The sequence below is a fragment of the Alnus glutinosa genome, chromosome 2 (assembly GCF_958979055.1).
Source record: "Alnus glutinosa chromosome 2, dhAlnGlut1.1, whole genome shotgun sequence".
Lineage (NCBI taxonomy): Eukaryota > Viridiplantae > Streptophyta > Magnoliopsida > Fagales > Betulaceae > Alnus > Alnus glutinosa.
Window position 1 is genome coordinate 27,972,940 of NC_084887.1, and position 17,029 is coordinate 27,989,968.

The following is a 17,029-nucleotide window of genomic DNA, read 5'->3' on the forward strand; positions in this document are numbered from 1 at the left end:
TTCCTAATCTTGAGCAGTGATTCTCTCAAGAGAAAGTATATTTGTGCTTTAACGTTCCTTTACGGGTAAGGGTCTGCAAAGTATCAAATCCATATATATATATATATATAGAGAGAGAGAGAGAGAGAGAGAGAGAGAGAGAGAGAAGTTGCAATATATACCTGCCAACTTGGACTTCCGAGCATCTTCAAACTTTCCATAAGATATAAGCTCTCTTTTTGATAACTTGAAAGCTAAGACTGCCTGGCCTGTGCTTTCATGTGGTTTAGATAAACCAACAAGAAAAGCTTGAAGGAAATCTTTACCATTCGGATGGGTGGTTGCGCTGTCCGCTTCAAGTTTTGAGTCAGATGCAAACATAAATTAAGTTCTAGAATTAATTTACTTTAGCTCATAGACTTAAACCCTTCCTTCATAGAATTTAATTATCATTCTATTAATTCAGGAGGGGTTTAAGCCTACACTAATTAAGAGGGGGTTCAATTTTATAACATTCAACCTGCTCTTACATGGATAAGGATCCTCTACATTTTAAATTGTTAGGATTTGAAGTTGGTGTGTCTAATGGCCGGTGTACATACATGATTTCATATTATTTAAGTTTTTTAACCGACATGTCAACATTGACTTCATATACAACGTTAGATGCACCAACTTTAAATCATGTCCATAAAATAGATATTACCCATTTCGTTTGAAATGGAGAGGATCCACAATTCCCTCTTATATGTATGTATTCCTGCATCAACATTGCTTTTGCACCAAAGCCTATATAGAAGATTAAGTCTAGATAGCAATCAACAATTAAAGTCTTTTCTCAAATTTTAATTCTTCAAAAAAGTCCTCGACATAGATTATGAAGTTCACAAAGCTCTTCTAACCCTTTCTCAATTTTACTCATCCATTCCAAACAGATTGCTTTTGCACCACTCTTCGAGAAGTCAACTCAGCACAAATCCTTTATTTAAAATTTTTGAATCCTATGACACAATTGTAACGTTTAAAATGTTGGATTATGTGATTGTGAACTTGTGGGAGAATCTTCAGGCGCCCTCACAGGTGAATGCATGACAGGCTCTGGTGGAAATTGTAAGGATTGAAAGGCTACCTTCTAACATCTCGATCACCTTACCCATTGATGGCCGATCTAAAGGACTAGTTTGAGTGCACCATAAACTGACCATTATCATCTTTTTTACTTTGTATTTTTCCTCCTCTATTATATCTGCCAAAGTTACAAAAGTCCCACCCTGTTCAAGTTTGTTATAAATTCCATGTGGAAAACATGTCTCGCTGGTTTGAGATAGTTCACCATCAAATTCTTTTCTTGCTCCAACCGTTTCCAAAACCAACATTCTGTAGCTGTAAACATCAGACTTGTGGGAGACCCCACCAAAGTACCGACTAAAGACTTCTGGTGCTATATATTCAGCAGTCCCTCTCATACTCGTCATTGACACAATACTCTCTTTTGTTTTACATAGTTTAGCAAGGCCAAAATCAGATATTTTTGGGCGCAAATCCTCATCCAAAAGTATATTGTGTGGTTTTATGTCAAAATGTAGGATCCTTGAGTTACATCCACGGTGCAAGTATTCTAGTCCTCGAGCAATGCCAACTACAATTTGGAACATAGTGTTGCTGTCCAAGTGATGATTTGTAATTGGAGATCCTTTATCATATATGAACTTATCAAGAGATCCATAAGGCATGAATTCATAGATATACCTCTTTTAGTCCTCTCGTAGCTGAAACCTAGAAGAGTGACTACATTAACATGGGATGTTCTACTAATGCTAGCCACTTCGTTGATAAATTCTTCTCCATTACCTTTGGACGCGCTCAAGACTTTCACTGCCACTATACGCCCGTCAAGTAGCTTCCCTTTGTATACAATACCATATCCTCCTTGTCCTACTTTTTCTTTGAATGAGTTCGTCAATTTCTTCACATCTGAATAAGTATATCGCTTTGGTGATATTGGTCCGTACTTCTGTACGAATTCCTCATAAGTGGTTTGAAAAGTTTTTTGCACCACTTTTACTGCAGACCATTGCGTTACTTGAGAAGTGCCTTCTCTTAATGCTGTAGATAATCACAAAAGAGATTACTACAATCCCAGCCACAGCTCCAGAAATGCCTTCTTGCAAAAAATGGTCTTAATTAGTCATGTATTTCAATATTAGAGCACATAAAGAAGAATAGAAATAAAATAATGTATTGCAAAAATGGTACTCGATCTCTTTTAAAACATACAGAAAGATATATAATGCCTTTTCATTATATGCATGTTAGAGCAAGAAAGAAAGAAAAGAAGCTAGAATAACTTTTGTACAACATTGATCCTCATACCAAATGCAATTTTCAGCAACAGATTGCCCTTCGATTCTGCAACAAGAACACAAAGTTAGAGAGTGGTTTTTTTTTTTTTTTTTTTTTTTTTTTTTTTTGTACTTGCATGATGATCACATTGTTACGACTAAAAATGGGTGTGGGAAGAGAAGTCAGGGAGGTATAAAAGAAAGAAAAAGAAAAAAAGAAAAAGAAAAAGAAAAAGAAAAAGAAAAAAGTACACTTACCCTACAAACTACCAATCTATTATCAATGTGCGCGCCCCCAAAGTCCTAAACTAGTAAACTACAAATGGTGTCAATGTCCCCTCCTCCTCAACTACCAAAAAATGTCAATGCCTCCTAGAGTCAATAAAAAGATAAAAATAACCCCTATAAAAGTTTCAATAAGACAAATATATCCTTATAAATTCAAGAAAAAAAAACTAAAACTAAAAAATATATATCTATTTTTTTATTTTTTATTTTTTTTTTAAAAACGATTTTTTTTTTTTTTGAAAGATTGAAAGGTGGCCCAAACTGAAATTATATAAAACAAAATCTAAAATATAATTTTTCAGTTTTTTTTTTTTTTTAAAAAAAAAATTATTTTTGTATTTTTGTTTTGTTTTAAAGAATTTTTATAATTTTATGAAGACTATTTTTGTCATTGTAGGGCACATTGACATTGTTTGGTAGTTTAATGGGCTACATTGACACAATTAATAGTTTAAGAGACATATTAACAATTAGGTAATAGTTTAAGAGGAATATGTGTACTTTTCTCAAAAATTTATGTAGAAATTAGAATCCTTTATGAGGATGTGCATGTAAACCTTTCTAATAGAATAGGAGTTTGAGTTCACCCTTTTTTTTATATATTTAAACTCCCTTTTCTTTTTCTTTTTTCTTTCTTCTTCTTCTTCTTCTTCTTCTTCTTCCTTTTTTTTTTTTTTTTTTTTTTTTTTCTTTTTTTTTTGTGTGTGTGTGTGTTTTAGATGAATCAAAACGTTTATAAGCAAGAACACAACATAACTACCCTTCAGTAAAAACTAGAACTAGTCCAAGAAACTAGAACACCACTTCTGCATCAACAAAGCAGAACACAGAAACACCTAAAAAGTAGCAAATAGCAGCTACAAAACACAGAAACTAAAAAACTGCAGCAAACAATGAAGCAAGCTGCTACAGAGCAACTACAATACAAAGTAGCTGCAAAAAACCCCCAGCCACCAAACACAACAAACACTTCAAACAACTGCAACAAGCAAAAATTACAACAAGAAATGCAAATTCCATCTATACACAAAGACTTAAGTCTTTGGACAAGTTCTTAAATTTAAACTTTTGATATAAATAATGATTTAAAATGGTCAAAAAAAAAAAAAAACTTTCGGTATAATTTATAATGTTTCTGGTTTGTATTTGTTATGGTAATATCTCATCTAAAAAAAACAAGACGACAACAAGAATTGCAACCCTGACCAACAAGTACAAACATTGATTCTTATATCCTGTTGAACAAACACTGTCTTTGCTGGGTATCTTCTGCTTGTTGTAGCTTACAATAGTATCAGGTGTAATATTAAGGTCAGATTGCAAAACCTCAGCTATGATTGTGAGATTTGAGCCCTGCCACACGTAGTATGAAGCTAAAGCTAAACCACATCCTTTGCTACATTTGAATTCGGCTATGGAACAGAAAACTGAGACCAATACCAGAAACCTGAAACCCCAACTTGGGTTTCATTGGATTGGGAAATTGGAAACTGGTTTCTGATTTGTTAGCAAAATCAAGAACTGGGTATTTGGTGATTGGGGGAATACAGAGAGGAATTAGATTGACTATACTCGATGATGCTGACCGTTGACTGGGTGAGTTTTGTGTTTGAAAACGCACATATACGGGTTGGCTGGAGATGAAGTGGAGGACTGTTGCTTCTGATAGCAGACGTGGTTAAGGTTAAACAGAGTTTATCCATGTGTTTATGTTTGATTGTCGTTTACAGTGTCTGAGCCGACCAGAGAGAGTAATGCATGCACTTATTTCTCATTTTCATCAATATCCAAATGATTTGTCAAATTATTGTAAAAAAAAAAAGTTTCCATGCAAGGGATCGAATTAGTTGAGACACTTTATTTCAAAATAGAAAGAAAGGGACATGAATCTTGTAACATAACATAATATATACACAAGTATCTTAATGTTACGAAAATTTATCGAGAATTTATTCATAACATGATAGATTGGGTAGGAGTGACAATTCATGTTCGCATGACGTCGCGTGTCAAGTTCAAGTTGTGTCAAAATATGCGTATAAAACTATATAGCTCAACTCTAACCCAACCCATTTAATTAAATAGGTCAGACTCCTTAGCCATAAGCCTTTAATTTCGTGTGAGTTCATGGGTTGTATAAAAAATTGACAGAGTTAAGATTGGATTGATTCTTAGAAAAAGTTTAGACATCTTTCAAACTCACAATTGAAAATAAAATTTTCTGGTTATTTTATTAACTTTCCAGTAACTTTAAATAGACACTTATAATAAGATAAAATAGAAAATACAATCTAATAAAACTAATCACATCCTAATTGATAACTAAAAATCCTTATTAACTAAAATTTTACTTCATTACAAATTCTAATCCCCTCCTAATTCATGTAACATTTCACCCCACTTTGAATAAACCTTGTCTCCAAGGTCCTAGAAAGACTCTTCATTTCGAGAGCTTCTACACATGCGCCTTTTGTCCGTCCCTCTTCAGTCTTTTTTCCACGTGTCATTTTGTTTTCGTTTTTTTTTTTTTTTTAACAAAAAAAAAAGGGTTGAAAATGCAGGGGTTGACATTTGAGTTTTCAAAATTTCCCCCATTTCCCAAATCCTCCCCTCTCCACCGTCGCCTCCCCCACCGACCGGAAATCCGACGCCTTTGCCGACTCTGGCGCCGTTAAATCCGATGCAGACACCGACGACGCTCTCTCTCCCTCGGAGTACCTCGAAACCAGTAGGTCCGACGTCCAGCTCGACCGGCCGTCCCAGCTCTCTCTCTCTCTCTCTCTCTCTCTCTCTCTCACCCAGCACAGACCGGCTACCCAGATCCGACGCCGACGTCGCTCTCTCTGTCGAACCCAGCAGACCGGCCCACCGACCGACGCCTAGATCGACGCCCAGCTCTCTCACAGACGGGCACCGGATCTCCGACTCCGCCCAGATCGACTGGGTTTCTCTACGACCCACCCGCTCAGCTCTCTTGATCTCTCGAACCCAGCACAGACCAGCCAGAAAAGATGGAGATCGCCGAAAAATGGGGAAGGAGATTTGAGGGAAAGAGAAAGGGGAGAAAATTTGTAATGGCGATTCAGTATCCCGAGTGTTTCCAAATTATTTCATGTTTTTAATAAATTTGTCAGTGCTATGCTGGAAAGAGATGGACATGAGACGGACAAAAGGCTCACGTTTAGCATTTCTCCTTCATTCCTCGTGGCAGCTGAGGGTTGCAGCCTTCACAATTTTGATGAGTCACCGCTGAGACATGAAGAAATGATAAAATAAAAATGAACTAAACAAATCCCAACAATCTTATTCATGTACCCCAGTAGCTTTGGGTCTTGATAGGGTTGAAATTTGAAATAATATGCTTTTGTGGGTGTTTTCATATGATTATAGGTGTTTTAGATGATTGTTTTTCTTTGGATCTTGATAGGGTTGAAATTTGAAATAATATGCTTTTGTGGGTGTTTTCATATGATTATAGGTGTTTTAGATGATTGTTTTTCTGGTGGTGATTGGTGTGGGAATATGATTGCTTGTGGAAATGGTGCTTCAACGTGGTGGAATGAGTCGTGGGTAATTTTGATTGTGATGTGTGTAAGGGTCGTACCATCATATCTTGCTGTCTGAACTCTATTTTTATAGATGTACATCCGGATGCGAATACAGATGCAGTTATTTATAATATTTATATTCATATCACTTTTAGATATTTACATCCGCATTGACGTCATTTTTTAAATCCAACATAACATATATATATATGGGATTGGTCTGACCTTTCTTACCTTTATCTCTTTTTACAGCCTTGTGGAAGGACGAAAGAAGGGAAGTTACAGAACGGGGCAGTGAAGGCTCGTGAGGTAGACAACAAGCAATAGCTTCTCAGCCCCCTAACCTTTCTATTATTTTATTAAAGCTAACGCTCGCCCCTATGTCTAAAGAGGCGTAAGCACTTCATTCGCTAGGGGATGGGATTCATTCACTTGCATTCCTGCTAGCACTACAAAAAGCTCTGGTCTTAACGCCCCTACCACTGTTGTGCAGCCTTTCCTCGGGTTCGTAGAGTCAGGCTTCCTGTTTACCCACAACGGAAGAGCCGCCCCCACTAGGCAGGCGGCCACAAGTCATAACGCGCTCTTCGCACAACAAATCCACTTTAAAGTTGACTTATTCGCTCGGCCAATCGTCGGAATGTGTACAAGATACTATAAGGGCCCAATATCTCAATAGCACCTTTGTCTAAAGCTTTGAATGAGACTTCATATTCGAAGTGCAGGAACGATCTGACTAGAAAGTCATTCAAAACTTGATCGAAGAACCAGTATTTATTGAAGAAGCTATAGAGTCGATTACAAAAAGTACTAGTTTGAAAGGCTCGTTGGAATTGATTCGCTACGGGATTTACATTATACGTATGTAATAGAAGTACTGGAAGTACTAAATAGAATATGTATTAGTTTGGTAAGAGCATTCCTAGCAGCTTCCCTTTCATTCCCTTCCCATCTATTTTTCCTAAATATAGGGAACAAAACTACTTTTTACTTTCCTATAAAAAAAACACCACACAACAGCTTCCTTTCATTTTTCCCTATATCATTAAATTATTATTTTTTTTCCTTTTTTTTTTTTTTTTTTTTTATTCATCTCTTTTCTTCTCTCTCTCTCTCCCTGTCTTGTCTTCTCCTTCCTCACACCCAAACTCTGTCACACCAAAACCACCACCAACCCACTCGCATCTCTGCCTTCCACGTAACTGAGCCATCCACCAAGCCGTCCGCTGCAGGTATGGTTTTGTACTTTCAGGTTTGGGTTTTTCGATGCTGGAAGCATTGGGCTTCTCGTCTACTCCTTTTCTAGCATGCTTTTCTGCTCCGTCCAGTACGGCTGCTGCGGTTGATTCCGGGGGTTCCGCAGGTCAGGCGTTCAAGGCTGGTTTGATTTCTGCAGGGTGTGGGATGGTTTCGGTGGAGGCTTCTCGTTCAGCTTCTTCTTCGACTTTTTCTGGTGTCCTTCTAGGGGCGGCAGTGCTGGCTATGACCGGATGTCCCTGCCTTGGTGAGAAGTGAGAACAACTCCGAGTAGGGATCCTCCTCTATCTGAGGCTAGCTTTGGGTTGCTGGAGCTGGAGGCGGCCGAGCCGTGTTTGACGGAAGGAGTGCTTCTTGACGGAGATAAATCGAGAGCATTTCATTGGAAGATCTCCAACCTACGGTGAAGATCTGTGTGGACAGGCTCCAATCTACGCTTATGTGTGGCAGGGTTGAACAATTTTCATGGAAGAAGATGAAGGCGGAAGAAGATGAAGCAAGTCAGTAGCCCTTGTCGAGGACTATGGGAGGAGAGATAATATTTTTTTATGAATATAATAAACCATGGGAATGCTGCAGTGCTTCCCAATGCAGGAATAAAAAATTGTAGGGAAGTTGCTGTAGATGGCTTTTTATGACTTTCTTAAAATTTTTCCTAAAATTTAGGGAATAGACCCCTATAGAAAAGCTGCTGTGAATGCTCTAATATTTAGAGCATCAAGCCCTTTTTCCCTTCTTTCTTGCGTTTGGGTTGGTGTTAATCTTCTAATAGGTATGCTGGGCATTTTGTTGAAATTTGTAGGATATGTGGGGTTGGTGTTTCGGTTTTCAGGGGTATGTCTGGGTGTATCGGTTTTCAGGGGGTATGTCTGGGGCAGTAATTCGAGGGGTATTAAGTGATGGGGCTAGCTTGGTATAACTCTGGAAATTGATTAGCCAAGACTGATACTTGTGACCTCTATTCCTCCGGTTAACTTCTTTCTCTTGTGACCTTACCAGCCCAAAAGTTGTTAGTGCATTTGGTTTCAACATGGTTACTGTGATCTTTACTTCTTCCTTCAACCCAGTTAGAAATGTGTTAACCTTAAACTCTTCACTCATACCTTGGATCCTATTGGAAAGGATTTCAAACTGTGTTTGATATTCCTCCATAGTTGATTTCTGTTTGAGCTTAGTAAATGCCCCTACAGGATCATCAAAAGTTGAGGGAGCAAACCTTACCTTGAGGGCAATTACAAATTCCCCCCATCCCCCAATGTGACCTGAATCCATCATACCAAGTAAGTGATCTTTCCTCCCTGTGGAAGGCAGCTATTGGCACCTTTTGATTTCATGTTGTTTGGCTATAAGAAAAAAAACTACTGGGCTTACAAGATCCAATTGATTGGGTTAGTCCCATCAAGCTTGGGAAAGTCCAATTTAATGGTTCTTGTATGGTAGTAAGAACGCTGCTCAGATACCATTTGTTATGAGCCTACTTCTTAGAGATTGTATTTTGTGATTGAAAGTTCTGTTTTGACACTTCAAATGGTCAATTCCTCCTGATTTAAGATCCTGAGTAATTGGATACTCTGTTCAGCAATGTAACCTGGTTTAAATACAACTCTTACAAATAACTGCTTAACCCCAACAGCCCCCCATCTCCCCCCGCCTCCTCAGTCCACTACACATTCCACTACCTTAGCCCATGATAGGCTAGGCACGTACTGACCCATTACATTAGCCGGTATCCAGCCCACATTGCCTCTTCTTAGAAGAATCTGGAATTGGTACATGACGATGCATGCCGTTTTTGAAGGAATTGAAATAACTTGAAAATAACATAGATTCCAGCTGTGTCGAACAATTTAGATTGTCTCGGCCAACTGTGCGCATAACAAAATTGGTTGCTCACTTGCTCCTGTAGTCCTGTGTGAAAGCTTGATGAGTAGTCTCAAAACTTCTTACTGCAAAGAATTTCTAATTGCATTGAGTCTTTGACGAAAATGGATTGTTTGTGGGGCCCTAACTGGCTTCTGTCCCATGTGCATGTTTTTTTGTTTTATTTATTTTTTTAATAGGAAATGCTTTTCTGACTGTTAACGTATCCGATAGTAAAGACACAAACGGCGTTTGTCATTTGAGCAAAACTAGTCAAACTAAATCTTGGCTGCTCATTTTTTAACAGCATATCTGCTGTTAAAAAACATAACAGTATATAAGCGGAATCCTACTGATTTTGGATGGCCCAGATTTATCGAGAGGGTTTTAACCCAAAACCAAACCGCGTACTCCGAACAGTAAGACCAAAAAAACATTTTCGTCTATTTTCTTCCGTGAAAACATCCAGAAAGGACCAAAATAGACCTCTCTTTTTCCTCCTTTTTTTTTTTTTTTTTTTTTATCCTCCACTTTTTCAACTCTCCCAACTTTTCTTCCCCACGCCACCTCTCCCTACCCATCGCACCAACAATGGCCTTCTCCGACTGCGGGATGTAGGTCAACGACTTCGTCCCGGTGCTCCTGCACGCCGAGACGAGGATCTCGTAGGTGGTCTCTCGAAGCTCCGAGTCCGTGAGGCTCGAACCCAGGTCACCGAACTGGGAGGGCAGGTCTTCGACCGGGTGCACGAGCTGTTAGGGGTGCTGCATGGGTCTCTGGGACTCTTCGTGCTTGAGTTGGGTGGTGGGTAGGGAGAGGTGGCGTGGGGAAGAAAAGCAGGGAGAGAGTTGAAAAATTGGAGATAAAAAAAGAAAATAGACGGAAAATGTTTTTTCGTCTTTCTGTTTGGCGTGCGCCGTTTGGTACTTTTGGGTTAAAACCCTCTCGGTAAATCTGGGCCATCAAGCAAACTGCCGGATAGATGCCAAATCCAAAGTTAACGACAGTTTCAAGTCGCTGGTTATTTCGTGGCCGTGAAAACGATATTTCCCTAATGCTCAAAAAAAAAAAAAAAAAATCCCAAAATTTTTTAGTGCTTTGATGGTTTCCGCTGTGAAGATAAGGTGTGACGTTGTGAGGATGCACACAATACGTACCTGGTTTAGATGGGGAGAAATAGCATGTCGGTCGATTCAACTTGAGGTTATAACCACAGTCTGTCGTGCAGTCCCTACACGCTGCAGCATCCACCTTCCGTTATATTCCACATCGAATCCTTCTCTAATGACTCGCTCTAATTCCGACAAAAACAACAGATCTGTCAATGGATTACTGAGAAGAACTGGGACAACCACGCTTACATTACATTCCTCATGAGGCCCATGAGCTCCCACCTCCACCTGCACATCCCCACTTATGGTGCAACTGAATTGTCCAGGGAGAGGTAACGAAGAAGAAGCACAACCGTAGGCTAATGTAATATTCTGGTAACCTTGGGTGCCATAATCAAAAAGTGTGGGGTCGAGAGTGGTATTCACCAATTCTGGCGAACAAATTCCGGTCAAGTAGTCTTCTCTTGAAATTTTGAGTATTTGGGTTTTGGGATTGACATCTAGCACGCGGTATGTCGCGTTCATAATCTTTATGGTAGTAACACTTTCCTCGCAGTTGAGCTTCAGTCCAGGATGCCCACAACCACTGGGTCGGGTTTCTCCCCAGAAAGGAAACCCGATGTTGATCTCTCCGCAGTTGAACAAATTGCTACTGCTTGACAAGTGGGAATCGCCATGGCATAGAGATATAGGAATCTCGACGAAAGTCACCGACAACAAGAAATAAAAAGAAAGAATAAAAAGAAAAAAGAAAAGGAGACGGTGAGAGAAGCCAGGAATCCATTTCTGTAGAACTGATGGGTAATCGATGTATTAATTAAGGAAAATACAGAAAATGGATGAGTGGCCATCGAGCACTAGCAGAAAATGATCGATGACAATAAGGAAAGGGATAGACTTTGGTCTTTGGACGTCTAATTATATATTATAACGCCCAATTATTAAGGATAATATGTTGGTAGTCCCGCATTGCTAAGATAGAAGGCACATTCTTATTCTTCTCTCTATAAATAAGAAAGTACTCTTTGAAGCTGTTTGGTAAGTTGTGGAAAATGGAATATTTATTTGAATAGTAGTAATAAATGATTGATATGATATAGAATTTGAGAATGTTTTATAGAAAAGTAAAAAAGTTTTGTTTTGTAGTGAGTTTTTTTTATTTGAATAGTAATAAAAATTATTGATGTGATGTAAAAAGTATAAAAAAGTTAGAATGTTTTTGATTTGATTTTTTTGGAAGAAGTGAAATGGAAATTGAAATTGTTTGGTTTGGTTACCAAACGGGTCCTTTGTATTCAATCATTCAATAAAAACAATATGTAGCCTATAGGGCTTTCGTGTGTGGATGTAAGCATACTGTCGAATCACCTTAAGTTTGTGTCTTTTATTATTTTCGCAAGTCTCTATTTTCTATTATTTTGCTTTATTTTATTTTAGCTTTATGTTTTCTTTCATGGTATCAGAGCTAATAGGCTAACGCCAATTGTTAGATTTTGGGCTAAGTCTCTTTTTTTTTATATATATATATTGTAATATCCCAATTTTTATAATAATATATATATATATATATATATAATTTATTAATAATATATAAAAAAGTAAACAACTTGCAAGCAAGTTGATTACCTTTTTATTATTTTATTATTTTCTTTCTTTTCTTGTCTTCTTCCTTCTTTATTTTTGCATCTTCTTCCTTCTTCGATTACTTTTTCTTTCTTTCTTCTTACTTTCACCCAAGCATTTCCTTGACTCTCTCACTCTCTCAGTTGAGAACCACTGCAAGTAAGCTCCTTATACCTTCCTCCTCACTTTTCTTTCAATAATCTTGACTAGTTGTACATTTCCAGCATGTGATTTTAGTACTACTCACTGACTTGTCTTCTTGTTTCTACCTGTACCGGTACTCTTGTACTTTAATGGAGTTTTCTTATATTTTTACTTCTTGTACCTGTTATGGGCTGCTGTGTCCTTTGGTAGCTCTTCATTATTTTATCTGTTGTTGATGATGTTCTTCCTTCAAGAATCTGATCTCCAACCTGCTTTTTCCTTATTCTTCTTATCTATTATTTATGGGATTTTCTTGTCAGGTCATTCCCCTATTTGCATGTTGTGTATTCATTTCTTTTGTTTTTCCCCTTTCTTTCCTTCTGGTTCCAGCCGTTCACACTATCTCCATGGGTTTTATTTTCTTCAATTATTTCCCCATTTCCATGTCCAACATGGGACCCTTGGTCTTTTGTTGCTTGTTGATTTTTCTCTTCTCTTCTTGTTATACGAGAAAGGCTCACCCACCACCTTGACTTTTGCTTTTCATATGTTTTGTCTCCTTATTACCTCTCTCTTCACATGAGTACTTAATACCTTTATTGCACAAATTTTTCCCTTGTCTTCTATCTGAACCGGAATTTGCTCAGAATTTGTTGCTTGTGTTCTAGCCATTCTATCTCCTGCTTTGACTGTTCAGCTTTCCTCCCTAAAGCTTCTAAAGTCTTACCGGTGGACCCCACTTTCTTTCTTTATTTGATTTCTTTTCTCTCTCCCATGTGAAGTTGTCTCACGTGATTTCAGGACTCTAATATATATATATATATATATATATATATATATATATATATATATATATATATGTATATATATATATATATATACATATATATATATACATATATATATATATATATATATGTATATATATATATGTATATATATATATATATATATATATATATATATATATATATATATGTGTGTTACCTACTCAATGATATAAATATTATTTCGTTAAGGTTGTTATACATATATTTGGAAACCAATCCCAATATGCTAGCAAACCAAGCTGTGGATATGTTAGTACGTTGTCTAGTAGCGAGCTTATGCAAATTGATCGTTTGAACCTGTGCTCAGGAGATTAGCTAGCAGCCAGATAATTTTAGTAGCTGCGTTCAGAGAGGTAAGGGATCCTCTACCCCTTCTAAATTAATTCATGTCTTATTATTTTATCTTTTTATTTGCATAATTGCAATTAATGGTTCTCATTCTATATTTCAAAGTTATATTGATGCATGAAGGACTATTTTAAAAATAGTTTTGACATGAAAGTTGTCGTTATAAATGATTTTCTAGTTATTCGTAAATTGTGTAGTTGGTTCCCGAGACGGGAAGTTATAGCTTTTTGAAATGAATGAGAAAATAAGAGCAAAACTCTCCCCACACGTGGCCTCCAGAGTTATCAAAGGAATAAGAATAATTTGTGAGAATGAGATTTCTATAAATGAGGCACGTGTGTGGAGGAGATTATTATTTTGGCCCCAGATATATTCACAGAGATTCGCAGAGATTAAGCTCGGTACCGTTGCTTGAGATGGAAGCGCACCCGCTGAAGAACGTTGAGAAAGCGGTAATCCGTCTCTATGTCATGCTAAGTGCACTTCAATTAATTAGCTGACAGGGGCAGGGCCTGTGGCCACAGGTAAACAGCATTACCTGCTCGAGGTCACAGCAAAGACCGCGCAACCCTATTTACACAGGGCGTAATGGTGTACAGGGGCCCTATTATGAGAAATGATTGGTTTCAAGCATATATTATATCTTGTGTATAAAATAATGGGTTTTAACCCGGTGATTGAGAGTTAAATTTCAAATTTGATAAATGATATGACACAAGAAGTTTGGACAGTTTGTTTGGATTCAATGTTTGAGAGAGAATTCTTTTAAAGAAGATTTTCTTTTGTAAACAGTGATAAGTGATATTTATGCTTTGAACCGCATTGGATAATTAAATTGTTTTGGAGATTTTAAAGAAAAGAATTTAACTCAACTGTTTTATGGTTGAAGATTTCCTTACTGAGCATTTTTTTTGCTCACCCCTTATTTGTTTTTGTTTTCAGGTTATGAGCAGAGCAACCTAGGCGGCCGGGATGGGATCTAGGAATGCATTAGAACATTGCATTATGTTATCTTAATAAGTGCTCTTGCACAACAAATTTGGCTTTTCTTTAAATTCTCAGTTATTGAATCTCTAAAAATTAAATTTTCTAAATTATCGTTTCCGCATTTATTGAAGCCTTGAGTTTTAAAATTGTAATTTATTTGAATCAGCATACTAGTTAAGTTATTTGGCGGACCTTATGAATCTTTGGAGTTTTAAATGGAAAAAGGACGAACCTAACCCTTAGTGGGTTTGGGGCGTTACAGTTTTGGTATCAGAGCAAAGGTTATAAGGTTCTGTAGACTTTACGAGCTAGATCATTAAGATAGACTTAGTGGGGTAATGGGAAATCACATTCCGGCCTAGCAGAGTCAGCCCTTTTTGTCTTATATTCAGTGCTAGGGAATCATTCCCTAATTTTTTTTTTAACACTAACGCTTATAACATTGATTGTAAAGATGGCACCCCACACTCGCGACCAAGGAAATCTCCCTGAGAACGAGAATAGCGAAAATGCGGGAAACCAGGCGCCGAACGGAAACCCCGAGACTTTGACCGCTTTGGCTGCTCAACTGGTGGACCTACTGAAGATGGGTGCAAATACTAACCGAGAGGTGAGACAGAATGAAGGAGAACAACGGGGTTGTACTTTGAACAATTCAATAAGCAACCACCCCTAGTTTTGAAGGACTTCCGGATGCGGTAGCTGCAGAGAACTGGGTATTGCAGATGGAGAAGCTAATGGAGGTTATGTGTTGTACGGATGAACAGATGGTCAGCTATGCTACTTTCAAGTTAACAGCTGAAGCAGAACGTTGGTGGACACCAAAGAAGGACCACCTGCAACAACAGGTAGGCGTAGGCGTACCAATCACCTGGAAGAACTTCAAAGATGCATTCCTGGAACGCTTCTTTCCTCAGTCAGTTCGACTGGCTAAGGCACAAGAATTTACAGACCTGGTGCAAGGGTCGTCGACAGTGGAGCAATATGCAGCAAGGTTCATAGAACTATCAAGGTTCGCACCGTACTTAGTACCCACAGAAGACCTAAAGGCAAGAAAGTTTGAAAGGGGCTTACAGCCAAGGATCACGAATCAAGTGGTTGCATTCAAAATTGGAAATCTAACGGGACTTGTCAACAAAGCGGCGGTGGTGGAGTGGACACTGAATATCAATGCAGAGCATCTTGCCCTATGGACTGTAGGAGTGGATCCTTTTAGAGTTTAACTTCTATAAGATCTAGAGAGCGAATAGGATTTTGCATCATAGCAGATTGACTTTGTGGACCATAAGATTGGTTTTATTAAATTTGAGGTCTCTAAGTTGGAACTAATATTAGGGTACAAACTATGATCGATAACAAAGTGGGATAAGTTCTCAAGACCTGTTTACCTAAGTGTTAAGTTGTACAATCTTTCTCGAGGAATAGCAAATTGTATCGGTTATAGACCAAATTGTTTTGGATGGTTAGGTATTGATGATCACCACACTTTGAGGTATAGTCATGATTTATGAAATGCTTTTAGAGATAAAGATTATAGAAATTCGGATGCTTAATAACTTGGCAGATTTATGGATATTAAGTCAATAAATATATTAAGCATCACGTAGATATTTTATGTGCTTAGTGATTAACATTGAAGTTTGAGATTTCTTGATTTACTCGAGTATGTAAACAAAGATATCTATGATCTGGAATCTGGTATCCTTTTGGAGATGGATATTTGATCTATAGATTTCTGATTCATGTGTTTTAAGGACATATAAGGAAATAAGTTGATTCAATAAATTGATGATCTTTGGAGCAATTATTGTCTTATGATCTGATAACTTTAGTGAAGTTAGAATTTATTAATTGAGGAATGTTTGGCGTTTTCTAGAGGATAAGATAATCCATATGATAAGGTGAAACTTTCGGAAGATCTTAAGTTTGAGAAATGCTCTAATTATCGTATTTGAGGATTGATCAATGGCTTAATTGAATTGGATTGATGTTAGGGCTAAATCCATTGACCTATAAGGATAATAGTACATATGCAAGATAAGAGAAAGATCATAGTGCTATAAAGTTTTTAAACAAGAAGAGTTTGAAAACCTTATTTCCTTACAACCCTTAACAAGATTGATTGCATCTGATGGAAGGAATACATTAGACTTGCAACAGGATCTTTCTGCACCATCCGTAGAGAGTTTGGTATGCTTAGACCTACAGGTATTACATAATACTGCAGTTAGTTATTTATTTTTGTGAATAAATTGCTAGATCAAATAGAATACCTGGCTAAGTTTATGGGCGAAACACCCTAAGATTTTGGACTTCAAGCAAGAGATCTTTGTGTTGCTCTCGAAGACGGTTGGTGTTCTGCTCCAAATCGGTATATCTCCTTCCCAAGTCATTCGCATATGAATCTACAACTTTCTTCAGCTCTTTATTTTCTTGCTGAAGATCTTTATTCCTTCGCCTAGAGTCTATCAACAATCGCTGCAAAATCAAAACTTGGGTTTTTAGCGCTCGAACTTCATTCCCTCGAACTTGCAGACGTCGAGCCATATTTGAAACTGTAGCAGTACCCTGGATACTAAATGCCATGGAGTCATTAATGGCTTCAGCATCAGTCTTTTCTACCAATAACTTTTCATCTCGTGGTGTAATGATGCATTTAGCCACTGATGTAACAATTGCACCATCTAGCATCATAGAGTCATTAGTGGTAA

At 37.6% G+C, this 17,029-nt stretch overlaps 1 pseudogene; it reads right to left on the reverse strand.

Annotated features, from left to right (window-relative positions):
* Window positions 1–1,000: 1,000 nt before the first annotated feature.
* LOC133860445 (PR5-like receptor kinase) lies at window positions 1,001–4,080 on the reverse strand (annotated as a pseudogene).
* Between the last annotated feature and the right edge of the window lie 12,949 nt (window positions 4,081–17,029).